A 15,821-nucleotide genomic window follows, 5' to 3' on the forward strand; every position below is an offset into this window, starting at 1 on the left:
CTACGAAGGGAAATGTGCTGGTGGTGTGGAAGAGGTGAACCTCTCCATGACCCTTGGGCGTATGCAGCGACAGCAGATCCAGGAGCTGTGCACTAGCTACGCGCCAACGTTCTCAGTCACCCCAGGACTGACTGAACGGGCATACCACTCCATTGACACAGGTAATGCTCACCCAATTAGGGTCCAACCTTACCGGGTGTCTCCTCAAGCTAAAACTGCTATAGAACGGGAGATCCAGGATATGTTACAGATGGGGGTAATCCGCCCCTCTGAAAGTGCATGGGCATCTCCAGTGGTTCTAGTTCCCAAACCAGATGGGGAAATACGTTTTTGCGTGGACTACCGTAAGCTAAATGCTGTAACTCGCCCAGACAACTATCCAATGCCACGCACAGATGAACTATTAGAGAAACTGGGACGGGCCCAGTTCATCTCTACCTTGGACTTAACCAAGGGGTACTGGCAGGTACCGCTAGATGAATCTGCCAAGGAAAGGTCAGCCTTCATCACACATCTCGGGCTGTATGAATTTAATGTACTCCCTTTCGGGCTGCGAAATGCACCCGCCACTTTCCAAAGACTTGTAGATGGTCTCCTAGCGGGATTAGGAGAATATGCAGTCGCCTACCTTGACGATGTGGCCATATTTTCGGATTCCTGGGCAGACCACCTGGAACATCTACAAAAAGTCCTTGAGCGCATAAGGGAGGCAGGACTAACTGTTAAGGCTAAGAAGTGTCAAATAGGCCTAAACAGAGTGACTTACCTTGGACACCAGGTGGGTCAAGGAACTATCAGCCCCCTACAGGCCAAAGTGGATGCTATCCAAAAGTGGCCTGTCCCAAAGTCAAAGAAACAGGTTCAATCCTTCTTAGGCTTGGCTGGTTATTACAGACGATTTGTACCGCACTACAGCCAGATCGCTGCCCCACTGACAGACCTAACCAAAAAGAAACAGCCAAATGCTGTTCAGTGGACCGGAAAGTGTCAGAAGGCCTTTAACAAGCTTAAAGCGACACTCATGTCTGACCCTGTACTAAGGGCCCCAGACTTTGACAAACCGTTCCTTGTAACCACAGATGCGTCCGAGCGTGGTGTGGGAGCAGTTTTAATGCAGAAAGGACCTGATCAAGAATTCCACCCTGTAGTGTTTCTCAGCAAAAAACTGTCTGAGAGGGAAAGCAACTGGTCAGTCACTGAAAAAGAATGTTACGCCATTGTCTACGCTCTGGAAAAGCTACGCCCATATGTTTGGGGACGGCGTTTCCACCTGCAAACCGACCATGTTGCACTGAAGTGGCTTCACACCGTCAAGGAAACTAACAAAAAACTTCTTCGGTGGAGTTTAGCTCTCCAAGATTTTGATTTCGACGTCCAACACATCTCAGGAGCTTCTAACAAAGTGGCTGATGCACTCTCCTGTGAAAGTTTCCCAGAATCAACTGGTTAAAATCGTCCTTGAGATGTGGAAAATATTGTTAGTCTTTATGTACTTGGTAGTATATTTAGAGATGCATGTGTCTTATTAACTCTGTTTTTCCTAGAGCTCCAGGAAGAAATCCCAGCCAGTGTTTCACCCTAGCTGAGATTTGGGGGGCGTGTCATAAATATAAAGGGAAGGGTAAACCCCTTTGAAATCCCTCCTGGCCAGGGGAAAGCTCCTCTCACCTGTAAAGGGTTAAGAAGCTAAAGGTAACCTCGCTGGCACCTGACCAAAATGACCAATGAGGAGACAAGATACTTTCAAAAGCTGGGAGGAGGGAGAGGAACAAAGGGTCTGGGTCTCTCTGTATGCTGCTCTTGCCAGGGACAGAACAGGAATGGAGTCTTAGAACTTTTAGTAAGTAATCTAGCTAGGTATGTGTTAGATTATGATTTCTTTAAATGGCTGAGAAAAGAATTGTGCTGACTAGAATAACTATTTCTGTCTGTGTATCTTTTTTGTAACTTAAGGTTTTGCCTAGAGGGGTTCTCTATGTTTTTGAATCTAATTACCCTGTAAGATATCTACATCCTGATTTTACAGGGGGGATTTCTTTATTTCTATTTACTTCTATTTTTTATTAAAAGTCTTCTTGTAAAACTGAATGCTTTTTCATTGTTCTCAGATCCAAGGGTTTGGGTCTGTGGTCACCTATGCAAATTGGTGAGGCTTTTTATCCAACATTTCCCAGGAAAGGGGGGGTGCAAGTGTTGGGAGGATTGTTCATTGTTCTTAAGATCCAAGGGTCTGGGTCTGTAGTCACCTAGGCAAATTGGTGAGGCTTTTTACTAAACCTTGTCCAGGAAGTGGGGTGCAAGGTTTTGGGAAGTATTTTGGGGGGAAAGACGCGTCCAAACAGCTCTTCCCCAGTAACCAGTATTAGTTTGGTGGTGGTAGCGGCCATTCCAAGGATAACGGGTGTAATATTTTGTACCTTGGGGAAGTTTTGACCTAAGCTGGTAAAGATAAGCTTAGGAGGTTTTTCATGCAGGTCCCCACATCTGTACCCTAGAGTTCAGAGTGGGGGAGGAACCTTGACAGCCTCTAAGAGGCAATACTTCCTCTCTCGCAAGCACAGAGTCCAACAACCCCAAAGTCCAGCAACCCAAAAGTCTTGGTCTCTGTCCTTGGCGAGTCCAGAGTTCAAAAGTTCATCTGCAGAGCTTTAACCCCCCCAGCCTGTGTGGAAATGGGGAGAAGTAAAGGGGCACCTTACATGCTCCGACAGCCGACTGCCCCGCCTCTCCGTGGGTTTCTGCTGCAGCCTTCACCGCCAGCCACTCCTCTCCACCAGCTGTTCCTCCCCAGTAGCCGTCCTGCAAACCACTCTGCCAGCTGCTTCTCTCCAGTAGCCGTCCTGCGAGCCGCTCACCAATATATCTTCAGGCCCCCTACTACTTAACACAGTACTCAGTGATTTCAGCTCATAGTAGGGTAGGCCCAGTGCTGGTGCACCATTAGCCCAAAATGAATTCAGCTCTGCAATCTGTAACCAGACTCCTAATGGAATCAAAATTAGCTCTGCTATTACACAGTGGAGAGAGAAGAAGGTGAAGTTGGCATTTAGAGCCCTTACAAGGGGCCCATACCACAAAGTACAAATGCCTGTCCCCAGCCTCTCTCTATTCACTGAGTTTTGGAACCCATGTCCCTTGCCTAGCGAGTGCTACTTAGCTGATGGCGAGTCCCTCTATCATAATGTAACCCTTTTGCCCATCAGAGTTGGCAGCAACAAGGGCCGGGTTCAGTATCTAGGGGTTCCATTCCAATAACACAATGCAAAACCTGCTCGAGCCCCCACGCAGTGATCTGGGACAAATATATACCACCCCCGCTGAGCTCCTGTAAGAGGCAATACTTCCCCTCTCTCAAGAACAGAGTCTGAGTGTAACAGAGAGAAACAATGTGGCATTATGTTGGGGAAACACCACCAACAGGAGTCATAACACAACCCATGAGCCAAACCCCACCCCAAGCAAATTGGGCCGTGTCCTTTCCCTTTGGTTCTTGAATCCAGCAACTCAAAAGTCACCCAAAGTCCCAAAAGTCTCTGTCCCTGGTCAGTGCAGCCCCAGAGTTTGAAAGTTTATCTGCAGAGCTTTACCTCCCAATCTGGGTGGAAATGGGGGTGAGGGAGGGGGGTTAAGGGGCACCTTACGTGGTCCAAAGCCGACTGCCCCACCTCTCCGTGGGGCTCCGCTCTGCTCCACCAGCCGTCCAACAAATTGCTCTGCTCTGCCAGCCACTCCACCAGCCATCCTGCAAGCCGCTGTCCCACAAACTGCTCCACTCCGCCAGCCGTCCCTTGAGCCACTCCACGAGCCGTCCCGCGAACTGCTCCCTGCCCCGTTACTTGCTTCAGGTGGTCCTCCCCGCACCCCCCTGCCTCAGCTCACCTCCGCTCCACCGCCTCCCCGGAGTGCACTTTTAGCCACCCCCAACCACTTGGCACCGTAGGCAACCGCCTAGTGGTTGCACCTGCCCTGGGTGTGCCTATGCAAATGAGATCAGCCCCTGAAGTTCTTTTCCACAACCCACCACCAGATGTCAGGGTAGAGCTCATCCTGACTCTGCTTACCGAGAGAAAGGGTCAAATGGAATCTAGGACCATTAGGCAAAACCCACACTGCCAGGTAGAAGTACCTATTACCACCCTCTCTCAACTCACTGGACTTTGGAACCCATGTCCCCTGCCTAGGGAGTGCCATTTAGTTGAGGGTGAGTCCCTCAATCAGAAAATGTCAAGTACAGTTCTGCTGTCCTTGATTCACACAACAAGGATGACAAAACTTTATTATTCCTGCCCCAATGACAAGGAGACTAGGGATCCCACATCAGCCAAAAGTGACCATTTAAGCAAGCAATCCCATCATGCTGAGCACCTAGGCAGGGAGGGTGTTTCCATGCAAACAAGATCAGCTCCTGAAGTCCTTTTCACAGCTCACCACTAGATATCAGGGGAGAGCTCATTCAGACTCTGCTTACATACACAAGCCATTGTTCATTTTTTGCTATTTTTCACCCACATTTTGGAAGTGCTAGTACTTCCCAGGCCCAGAACCCTGCTTCAAAAGGTGAGATGGCAGCTCACCTTAACCTGGATGGCCCCAGTTACCAAGCTGCTATCTTTTCTTCTGGAGTGGGAAGCTGAGTCAGAAGGACTGGAATGACCAAACACTGGTGTACACGTCAGTCCCACGCCTACCAAATGCACATTGCCAGCATTTCACGTAACTATCTCTGCAGCATTCACAGCAAACATGAGTTAGCAAACTCCTTTTTTGACAAAAATGAGTCAAATGTGAAAAACCATATTCAACTATGTTTCAGAACGTGAGACGACTATGAAAGTTAAAAACCCCCCGAAGAGTGATATTTACCCCAAAACCAGAACGTTAATTTTTTTGCATCGTTTTTTAATTTTTGTAATAAACGCTAATTACAATTTCCCAGAAAATTTTGAACAAATTAAAAACTGAAAACAAAGAGCCCTACCCATATGCTATGCTCTGGTGTCTCCTGTAAGGCTGTTCCCAGCCATTTCTTGGTATCACACCACTGGGAAATACCACTGGAGCAGAAGGAAACTTCTATCCCAGCTGACCTTCCTACCCATGTGGCTGTGGTGTGGGACAGTGGTTCAAGAAGTAGGTGCCTAGGGGACTGCACTGCATGGTGGGAGGAGGATGCCTACACAGTTATCTATGTGTAGGAATAAGATAACATCTGTGGTGATTCAGAGGAACGGGGCATGTGGTATTTCACAAGACCACTGACCCACATTCCTGCAGCTTTTTAATGATGTAAGAGAGGAAGGATGGGCCAGAGATTGGGGCATGTGACAGGTTTCAGTTGGTCCACTGAGCTGCTGGGGGGCGGTGGGGAGCTACTGCCTCACCGGCAGGCCTTGGTCACACCTTTCTGTCACTAGGGAATTAGTGGAGGGAGGTGTGCCGGCCAGAGTCAGTGGCGCGCCCCTCAGGCGGGGGAGCGCCGGCCAGAGTCTGTGGCATTGTCGGGATTCTGCTACCCAAGGCGGGTTGGCCGGCGTAGGGGAACGCAGGCCCACCCAACTCCACTGCGTTCCAGCCCAGGGCCCTGACAGTGGCGGGAGGAGAGGGTCCCGCCACTGGGTCAGTGGGGAACCATCCACGCCACGCTGACCACACCACACTGTGCGGTTCTGCCCCTGGGCTACTTCCTACCCGGTCTCTCAAGCGGGTCCCTCTGGTCCCTCCAGCTCGTCAGGCTCACGCTGGCCCAGGTTACTGTCTGGCTTCTCCAGTTCCTCCAGGTACTTGGCGGCTGGCAGTCCTGGTAGCCCCAGTCCTTCCTCCAGGTCAGGTTTCTCCTGGCCCAGGCCCTCCCCTTGCTCAGCAGCAGGGTCTGGAGGGAGCAGCCTGTGTCTGTCTCCCTCCCTGGTGCTGCCCTCACTGGGCAAAGGGCCCCGCCCTTTGTACTTCCGGTTCCACCCCTCCTCGTCCGGGGATTGGAGTAAGCTTGGTCTGGCCCCGTCCACTCAGGCTGAGAGGGTGGCTCTTTACCCTCTGGTTCAGAGGGAAGCCACCCGGGCGCCCTACAGGGCACTAGCATAGCACTCATGAGAAGCTGGGTTCCCTGCTTCAATATGGATTCCCTGCATGTCCCAGAGCAAGTCTATAAAGTTTTCAGATGACCCAAAAACTGGGGGAGTGGTTAATAATGAAGTGGGCAGGCCGCTAATTCTGAGCAATCTAGATCACTTGGTAAACTGGGCATAAGCAAACAATATGCCTTTTAATACGGCTAAATGGAAATGTATATATAAGGGAACAAAGAACATAGGCCCAGGGCCGTCCTTACCCATAAGCAAAGTATGCAACTGGGTAGGGCACCCGGAAATTTGGATAGCTAGGGACGGCCCTGTGTAGGCCATATTTACAGACTGGAGGACTCTATCCTGGGCAGCAGTGACTGAAAAGATTTGGGGGTCATGCTGGATAATCAGCTGAACAGGTGCACCCAGTGTGACACTGTGGCCAAAAGAGCTAATCAGATCCTGGGTGTGTTAGGGGGCTTATTCCTTCACCCACTTACTTCCCTGGTCCTTCTCGTATGAACAGAGAGCAACAATACCCGAAGTCCAAAAGTGCAAACAATTTGATGTTTATTGTGGTGAACTTCCAGCAAGCATGATTCCAGTTTCCTTCCTTAGTGTCCTCCTTCCCAGCTCTGACACCACAGAGCCTTACACCTGTGTTCCTGTTCCCATTCCTGCCCTTAGCCAAACATGATTCCAATTTCTCCACTCCTATTCCCTGTTTCCATTTCCCCCTTTAGCAAAACATGATTCCAATTTTCTTACCCCCATTCCCTGTTCCCATCTCCCCCACCCACACACCCACCCACTTCCTGATTGACTGCAGACTATATAGTAAAACTTGAGTTCTGCTTAGCTATACCTTAACCAATAATTTTCCTGAAATTTAACTAACCAATCCTAACATATTGTAACATGATTATGTAACCAATTATATCCCACCACCTTAATTAGTTTACACCCAGCAAAATTAATTATACAGCAGACAGGAACAATCACAGAACCAGACAGCGATTATACAGACAAACAATAGCAAAGTGGGAACTATAATGACAAAACAATACAGAAATGAGGATTTCACATCCCAGCTATTGATAAGTGAGTTCTTGCCAGACAGGATGCTATCAAACTAAGTTTCCTTTTCCTTTTCCATCTTCTAGGCACTTCCCTTTCTCTGGAGGCGATAGGTATTATCAGGACAGGATTGTATTCCTAACAGCCCAATAGCACCTTATTTCAATGTGACTAGTTTGGAATGTGAGGAGGTGACCGTTCGCTTCCGGCTGCCTCTGCTGCTCAGCCAAAGGCCTCAGCCTAAGCACAGGGCCTCAGACTGTCACAGTAAGAGAAGGCCCTTATACCGGCAGACAGTGATTTTGATTCTTTCGTTTATACCTCTAGCCAAGTGATAAGAATACACCTAAATTCTTCGAGTACAGGCCTTTACCGACAGGCCTGAATATCTATATCCTAACACTGGGATGCATAAACAGGAATCTTGAGTAAGAGGAGAGAGGTTATTTTACCTCTACGTGGCACTGGTGCAAACGCTGCATGAATACTGCATCCAGTTCTGGTGCACAATTTAAGAACGATGTTAATACACTGGAGAGGGTTCAAGGAGCCATGAGAATGATTAAAGGGTTAGAAAACCTGCCTTATAAAGATGGGACTGAAGGAGCTCAATCTATTTAGCTTAAGAAAGAGAAAGTTAAGAGGTGACTTGATTGCAGTCTGTAAGGACCTACACGGGGAACAAATATTTAATAATGGGCTCTTCAATCTAGCAGAGAAAGGTATAACACAATCCAATGGCTGGCTGTTGAAGTTAGATAAATTCAGACTGGAAATAAGGCATAAACTTTTAACATCAAGATTAATTAGCCGTTGAACAATTTACCAAGAGTTGTGATAGATTCTCCGTCACTGACCATTTTTAAATCAAGACTGGATGTTTTTCTAAAAGATCTGTTCTAGGAATTATTCTGGGGAAGTTCTATGGCCTGTGCCATTCAGGAGACCAGGCTCACAATGGTCCCTTCTGGCTTTAGACTCTATGAAAGCCGCTTAGCATCTCCGCTGTCTGTTCCCCCTCAGTAAATTGGGGATAACAGCACTGCCCTGCCTCAGAGTGGTGTTCCCTGCCATTGCAGGGGCCTTGAGCACTGGTGCACCTGAGTCCCTCCTACTCTCTGTTTGTAATACTGGGCTGTAATATTTTGGTCTTGTTTCAGTTGTGGGGTTTAGTGTGTGGATACTGGGTGGTGCTGGTGGCCTGTGATATACAGGAGATCAGACTAGATGATCTAGTGGTCCCTTCTGGCCTTAAACTCTATAGGTATGTTGCGAGGATAAGCATGCTAATGCCTGCGAGATGCTCAGCTACGAATAAGGGGGGAGGCTGAATAAGTATCCAAGCTAGGTAGATAACTGTGTTTCCAAGTATATTTTTATTGTTGTGATGAAAATAAAATGTTCCCTTTAAAAAATAAAAGTAGTGTTTGCCAGATGCTTTCACAGTGGGATAGAGACAGAGCTTTGGGTTCAGCTCAGCTGTGGGAGAAGTTTCTGGGAAAGGATCTGTCTGCAGGTATCACTGTCGCCTCCCTGAGTCCCCCCTATTGTCCTACTGGGGGAGTGGGAGACTGTGGAATAGGATGTTGGGGCAGATTCCAGGACAGTGTAGGAGGCCTGGGCTATTCAGATGAGGCCTTGTGTCTCTGCATCAGCTCTGGCTCCTGGCTGTGGATATTGGCAGGGGCAGAGAGGAGACCTCATGCATCTGCCCTGTCCCAGTCTGGGCACTGCTCCATCTGCCCTTCCTAGTCTCCATACTACCCTCGCCCAGGCACCAGACCTATTGAGGACACTGCAGTGCAGGGTAGGGAGGGGGAAGAATGGTGCAGTACAGGTGGCTGGCTGAGCCCCATTTCCATGCAGGCTATTCAAGGGCACAGGGTCCCCTCTGAATACAGCTCTGGGGGCAGAGGGGCCATGCGGGCGAATTATTCCTGTCACCAAGGACTAAATTTTCCATAAACTTCGACAGTCTCACCTGCAGGATGTATCCGGGCATCAAGTCACTGCACAGGGCTAAAAGTCACATGCGCATTCTCAACTATACAGTCTCATACGTGCCTGACTGTGCACATGCTAGTGGTCACTTGCACACACAGATGTGTGGTTTACCATGCACCAATGGACGCATCTGTATGTTTGGTGAGAGAGATGGAAAAAAATAGTGTGTCTCAGAGCTCAAGGAACAAACCTCACTGCTACCCCTAGGACATTCCGACCGGCTCTGGAAAGGTCACGTTATGGCATTGTGATCAACCAGCCCCTGCTTCTGACCACTTCCCCTTCCAATGAATCCCAGACTGACACCACAAATAGGTATTGTTCTTGACGTCACAGACCCAAATGCCGAGAGTCAAATTTGTCAGACGCGTTCAGAGGATATTGACAGGGCTCTTTTTACAATTGGCAACTTTTCCAGGACTGCAGGAAAAAGCAGGGCTAAACTTAGTTGTTCTTTAATTAGGAGTGTTTCCATTGTGTGCAAAACTGAACAAAGCAGTTTAATTGGCGCTTTAAAAATATAATACACGCAGAAATATTTCATACCTACCCTGGATATGGTATCCAGGCAGAACAGACCAATTAGGGAGACATTCAGGAACCAGGGAGATTCTGGCCTTGGTCCAAAGCCCACTGCAGTCAATGGAAAGATTCCCATTGATTTCAATGGGCTTTGAATCAGGCCCTGCAAGAATACTGGCATTTAGGGCTACCTTTAATTGTTGTGCAGTGTTTAAATATCATGTAAGTGCCTTTGAAATACAACATGTATAAAAGACATACTAGTTAAACAGGTCTGTAGGGATGTCCCTTTCTAGACTCTCTTCTGCAAGTTGCTTACTAGAGTGCAGCAGCTGCCAAAATGATAAGAGAAAAGAGCCAGGGACCCCAAAAGCTATGTTTCTTCTGCTATACAGAATCAAAGAATCCATGTGATTTTCACAGCACACAAAGGGAAAATCCTTGGGTGCCACTGACAGGAAGCCAGAGATTGCCGTTAGAGGTTAGCAGGGGACGAAACCCTCAGAAGGCTTCCATGTGGTGTTAGCTCTGTGTGCCTTTCTGATCTAGAAATTCTGCAGGAGTTTTGGTACTTACCTATTCTGGTCAGGCGGGAAATGCCACAATAAACGGCTTTTCTTGTTGGGGTTTTTTTTTTGTTTTTCTATTTCTATCTGTGGCTAAAATCAAGAAGTTCAGAGACATGCAAAAATAAACATAAAACGGTGTTGGGGGGAGTTTTTTGACGTAGTTATTTTTTTAGTCAGACTTCAGAAAAGGCTCAGGTTTGGTGCATGTTTTGCAAGGAGCTGCAAGTTGGTTCTTATTTTAGATGCGTGTCTCACCCAATGTTAATCTTTGGGCGGATTTAGAGTCTTTTTGCACTTATATCTTCAGAAGGGCATCAGAATGGCTCCACTTCCTAGTTTTTCCAACTGGCAGATACACATATACCCCACTGTGCAGCTGTCCCCTATAATGACCTAATTAGATCAATGGTACTTCTCTGCAGGCCACAGCCAGTCATTCTGAAAACAGTCTGTGGCTGATGCAAATTTTTCTTAGAAAACCAAAGCTTTTGGAGAAGAATGGCATTGAAGAATTTGTAACTAATAAACAAACGAATCAATAATAATTTTCCCGAAAAAGAAATGCGGAAGGACAGCTCTTAGGCTAAAATTCTGCACCAGATTTATCCTGGTGCAAAGGAGAGGACTTTGACTCCTTTGTTAGTGTGTCCTGCATACTACACACAAAGATACAGTCCCTGCACAAACATGCCTGATAACTTTAAAGTGAGGAAACCGAGGGGTCTGTAGACTCACTCAGAGTTTTACTACTCTTAAGAGACGAGGATGACTCATTCCAAAAATATGGGTTTGATAGGAAAGAACAGATTGCCCCGTTTCCTTTTTAGTCATTTGGCAGGACATTAAACAAGATTTCAGCAGCAGACCAATCCGGAGCTAACATACGTCATGGAGACACTGATGAGATAGCCTGGGATCCCAGGTGAGAATGTCTTAAATAAAGGCAAGACAGGAAGGGGGCGTAACCATATCCTCACCAGCATCCTGTCTTCTCCTGGACCATGTAGAGAGCTCTCCACCAGGGCAGTGATTGTAGCAGGGCTAGGGAGGGTCAGAACATGTCCTTGTTCACTCATCAGCCTTACAGCGTGACAGGTGGAAAATTGTTTCTATGTGAATCTCTACAGGCACAATCCAAGCCCACTGACATCAGTGGGAGCTGCTCCATTAACAGTGGGTATTGGGTCAAGACCTGGATATAGGGTGACCATATTTCTCAAAAAGGGAAAATGGGATACCACATGGGGCTAGCCCAAACCGCCTCCCCCCCCACTTCAAGCAGGGCTCGCATGAGCCACTCATCCAAGCCCCACTCATGCTCCCCTCAAGGGGCTGGCCTGAGACGCTCACCTGTGCCCTGCCCCCTCATGGCATTGCTGCTTGCCTGAGCCCTGCCTGTAGGGTTGCCAGGGATCCGGTTTTCGACCAGAACACCCAGTTGAAGAGGGACACTGGCGGCTCTGGTCAGCACTGCTGACTGGGACATTAAAAATCTGGTCAGCAGGGCTAAGGCAGGCTCCCTGCCTGCCTGCCCTCGCTTTGTGCGGCTCCCAGAAGCAGCTGCCATGTCCGGCTCATAGGCGCAGGGCGGCCAGTGAGGATCCACATGCTGGCGCCGCCCCAAGTACCAGCTCCGCAGCTCCCATTGGCCAGGAACTGTGGCCAATGGGAGCTGTGGGGACGGTGCCTGCAGGCAAGGGCAGCGTGCACCACACAGAGCCGCCTGGCCACCCCTGCGCCTAAGAGCCGAACATGGCGGCCGCTTCTGGGGGCTGTGCAGAGCCAGGGCAGGCAGGGAGCCTGCTTTAGCCCTGCTGTGCCACCGACTGGGAACCAACTGAGGTAAGCACTGGCCATCTGGAGCCCGCCCCATCTTGGAACCCCCTCCTGCACCCTAATTCCCTCCTGGAGCCTGCACCCCACACCCTCTCCCACACCTCAACACCCTGCCCCAGCCCTGAGCCCCCTCCTGAACCCCAAACCCCTCATCCCTGGCCGCACCCCATAGCCCACATCCCCAGATGGAGCCCACACCACCTTCCACAGCCCAACCCCTACCCCAGCCCAGTGAAAGTGAGTGACGTGTGGGAGACCGAGTGACAGAGTGAGTGGGGATGGAGTGGGAGGTCGGGGGATTGGGCCTCAGAGAAGGGATGGGACAGGGCAGGGCCTTGGGGAAGGAGTGGGGCAGGGATGTTCGGTTTTGTGCAATTAGAAAGTTGGCAACCCTACCTGCCTGCCCCTGGCCCGAGCCCCGCCTATCCCGCTGTGTGGGACTGGCATTGCTGCTTGCCCCCCCCATACATTCCTCCCCACTCCACTTTTTTTGATAAAAGTGGGCATTTTGTCCTGTTTGCTCTTGCCAACGGATGAAGTTGGCAAAAGCAAACGGGACAAATACCCACTTTTGCCAAAAAAGTAGGGACGGCCGGGACAGAGCTTACAAAAGGGACTGTCCCTGCTGAAACGGGACATATGGTCATCCTACCTGGATAGGAGTGCTGTTAATGTAGCTCCATTAGAGCTGCCAAAAAAAGCCAAAGGCTTCTGTGCAGATGGCAATGGCCTTCTCCAGGGTCTGCCGCACCTGTGGGAGCTCCCTGTGGCCAGTTCAGGTGTGGAGGGAGTGGAGGGAGGCAGGCAAGTGTTGCCCCGTGGTACAACAACTGGTTCAAAATCTCTAAGAGGAAATGCTCACAGTGGGCTCCTCCTGTCAGCTCCCTGCCACAGGTTTTTCTGCAGGAGGAGCTGGTCGGACCTAGTGCCGTTACTACTGTGCTCCTGCTGCTCATGGCGGTGAAACAGAATGAGAGGTACAAATGCGTAGATTTTAAATGCACTGGTATTTTAATGCAATGTCCATTACGTTCCCACTGAATTAACAGGTGAGCCTGTCCAAGGTCTACTATGTAAGATTATTACACTTGTGCACAAATATTTGTCAGATTAAAACAGTATCATTCATCGCACATAGGCGCTTCAGAACTCATTTTGCCTTTGACCTTCATAAAGACACGTGGAACTTCAACCAATGTCACCCTAGGAATGACATGGTTTCTGTCCCCAGGGACAAGGAATTCCTTAAATCAAAGCACTGAGAGTGGAGAGTTAATCCTGTCTGCACTGGGTGAAATTCTTCCTTCTGCACAAAGAAGAATTTCCTACTCAGTTCAACTTCCTAAATCCTATCCCAGCATGCACTGGGATTAATGTATCATCTGGGAAGGATTCTCCTGGGCTAGAGTATTCTTTGGTTGTTACCTAGTCCTTGTGAGGCATCCAGAATCTTACTCAGACAGGAAGCTGTTTGGGGTGAGGACCTTCTTCTGTGTTTGCACAGCACCTAGCACCGTGGGATTTTGATCCATGACAGAGGCTCGTAGGTGCTACCACAGTACAAATAATAATAAACTAATAGTAAGGCTGTGACAGTAGTGTGATACGTATTACGTCTGAGATCAAAATGTGAGTCACAAACAGCCTGGGTCAAATTAACTAATGTTATTTGGAATTCATTGGGCTCCCTGTTTCCCATTCATGAAAGGACACTGTACGGGGAGACTTTGGCAAACCAGTAAAGTGCCTGAAACCACTATGGCTTATTGCTAAAAGCAGCCAAGTCAGCAGGCTGTAAATTGGCCATTCAGCACTCTCAGTCTGACCAAGGCAGGAGTGGGGGGGGGGGGGAGTTTTGGGTGTCACAGAAAGGGCAACTTGACCCCTCGTCCTTCCTGATAAGACTTGTGTTGAAGTGGCTGATACATGCATTTTCGAAGAGCAGGATGTGCCCCAGGAATGTCTATTGGGGCCTCAAGGCTGCAAACTCTGGAAAAACCCACACCTGGTTAATTGAAAAACAGAAGGAACCTCTCTTGCTTGACTATTGAAACTGCTTACTTAACAAGTTTCCTTTAAGGGACATGTCATTCTATTACTAATGTATAAATAAGGGGGAAAAGTTTGAGGTTGTGGGACTTTTTTTTGGACTCTCCCTCTGGATACATCTTGCAGTCTCCACCGGCAGACGGAAGATTTGGCCACCGGAAGCCTGCCTCTGTGCCACTCGAGAGCCACACTCAGCTTTGGTAATTATCAAGGGTTGCGGGTGTTTTATTAACCTTTTGCAGAAGTGTGTTAGTGCATGAGACTAAGTAAAGTTTAGCTTTAAGTGAAAGCACTCTTGTGTTGTCCTGTTTGTGCCAGCCATCTATCACTCGGACAGCCGTGTCTCCCCTGATTTATTTCCTGACACCACCTCGCACAGAGTAAAAGTTACCAAGAGCTTTGGGTTGAAAGAACCCCGGGTAACAACACGTCCCCAGGCATGCATATCAATTTATACTGTTATTTCCACAGGATGAACTGCTGTCAAAGGGACAGTTTGCTCCACTTGCAAAATAAGGCAGTGTCAGATCGAACTTGCAGCTCACAGGCCATCAACCAAGGTTGTCTAGCCGCATGAGTTCAAAGCTGTGCACTGCCTTCACGTACGGATGTGAAGAACTTTGCCAGTGAGAAACACGTGTGGTTCTTTTTAAAAAAAACAAAACAAAACAAAAAACAACCTCCCTCCTGCTCCCCACCCATTACGGGGCAAAAGTAGCACCGCAGGTCAAAAGGGCACAGTTTCAAGAAATTGCCTACATGCATTGTAAAACAAGAAATGTAGTGTGCAACACTTTAATTTTTGAAATGAAAGAATCTGGACTACTCAGGCGAGAGGTGTTGCCGGAAGGACTGCGAGCCAAACTCCTACTAGAGCAGTGTCTCAAACTTTTGTATTGGTGACCCCTTTCACATAGCAAGCCTCTGAGTGCCACCCCCCCCATATAAATTAAAAACACTTTTTCATACATTTAACACCATTATAAATGCTGGAGGCAAAGCACGGTTTGTGGTGGAGGCTGACAGCTCACAACCCCCCATGTAATTACTTCCCAACCCCCAGTTTGAGAACCCCTGTACTCGAGAGCTGATCCTGCATTTCTTGGGTGGCCTGAACTCGTAAGGAAGCTCATTCATTCCTGTTTGTAAACAGACTCAAGTCAGCTGCCTTTTTTCCTTTACTTTATAAATCCAAGTTTAACCTACCTTATTTTTCCCGGAAGACTCCATGCAGAGCTGGAGAACTAATCAGACTATACCATTGCAAACACCAACCAAGGGGAGCTTGATCAGTTGAGAGGGGAAGTGCCTTTTATTCTGACTGTCCAAAACTCTTTGTTATATGCCAGTTTAATTCATGCCACCTATAAGCCATTGAAAGAAAAGAGGCACGTGTTAAGGATTCAAAATGCCCCTCCCCCTTTTAATCAAAGGCTGAGCAACCTCATAAGGAGATCCCATTTTCTAAACAGGGCACTGAAGTACAGACGGATTAAATGTTTCATGTGAAGTCTATGGAAGAGCCAGGAATTGAACCCAGAGCGCCTGTATCCTAGCCTGCTGCTTTAACACAAGACCATCCTGCCTTTTTACCATACAGTGCAGATGCATCATTTGGAAATTGTAGCCCTGTACTGTCTTCCCCATGGGTCTGTCTGCGCTTGACAAATGGCCACTAGATGTGTAGCATAGTTACAAAGGGCCA

At 48.4% G+C, this 15,821-nt stretch overlaps 1 protein-coding gene across 1 annotated transcript in view; it reads right to left on the bottom strand.

The window, feature by feature from the left end:
- The window catches only part of GPR132 (G protein-coupled receptor 132), a 42,026-nt gene extending 26,551 nt beyond the window's left edge, over nucleotides 1-15,475 (bottom strand). Inside the window, exon 1 of the mRNA XM_048853648.2 lies at nucleotides 15,323-15,475. The gene's annotated coding sequence lies outside the window, so the exon portion shown is untranslated. The remainder of the gene's footprint in view (nucleotides 1-15,322) is intronic.
- Nucleotides 15,476-15,821: the final 346 nt, after the last annotated feature.

The sequence above is a fragment of the Caretta caretta genome, chromosome 6 (assembly GCF_965140235.1).
Source record: "Caretta caretta isolate rCarCar2 chromosome 6, rCarCar1.hap1, whole genome shotgun sequence".
In the NCBI taxonomy this organism is placed as follows: Eukaryota; Metazoa; Chordata; order Testudines; family Cheloniidae; genus Caretta; species Caretta caretta.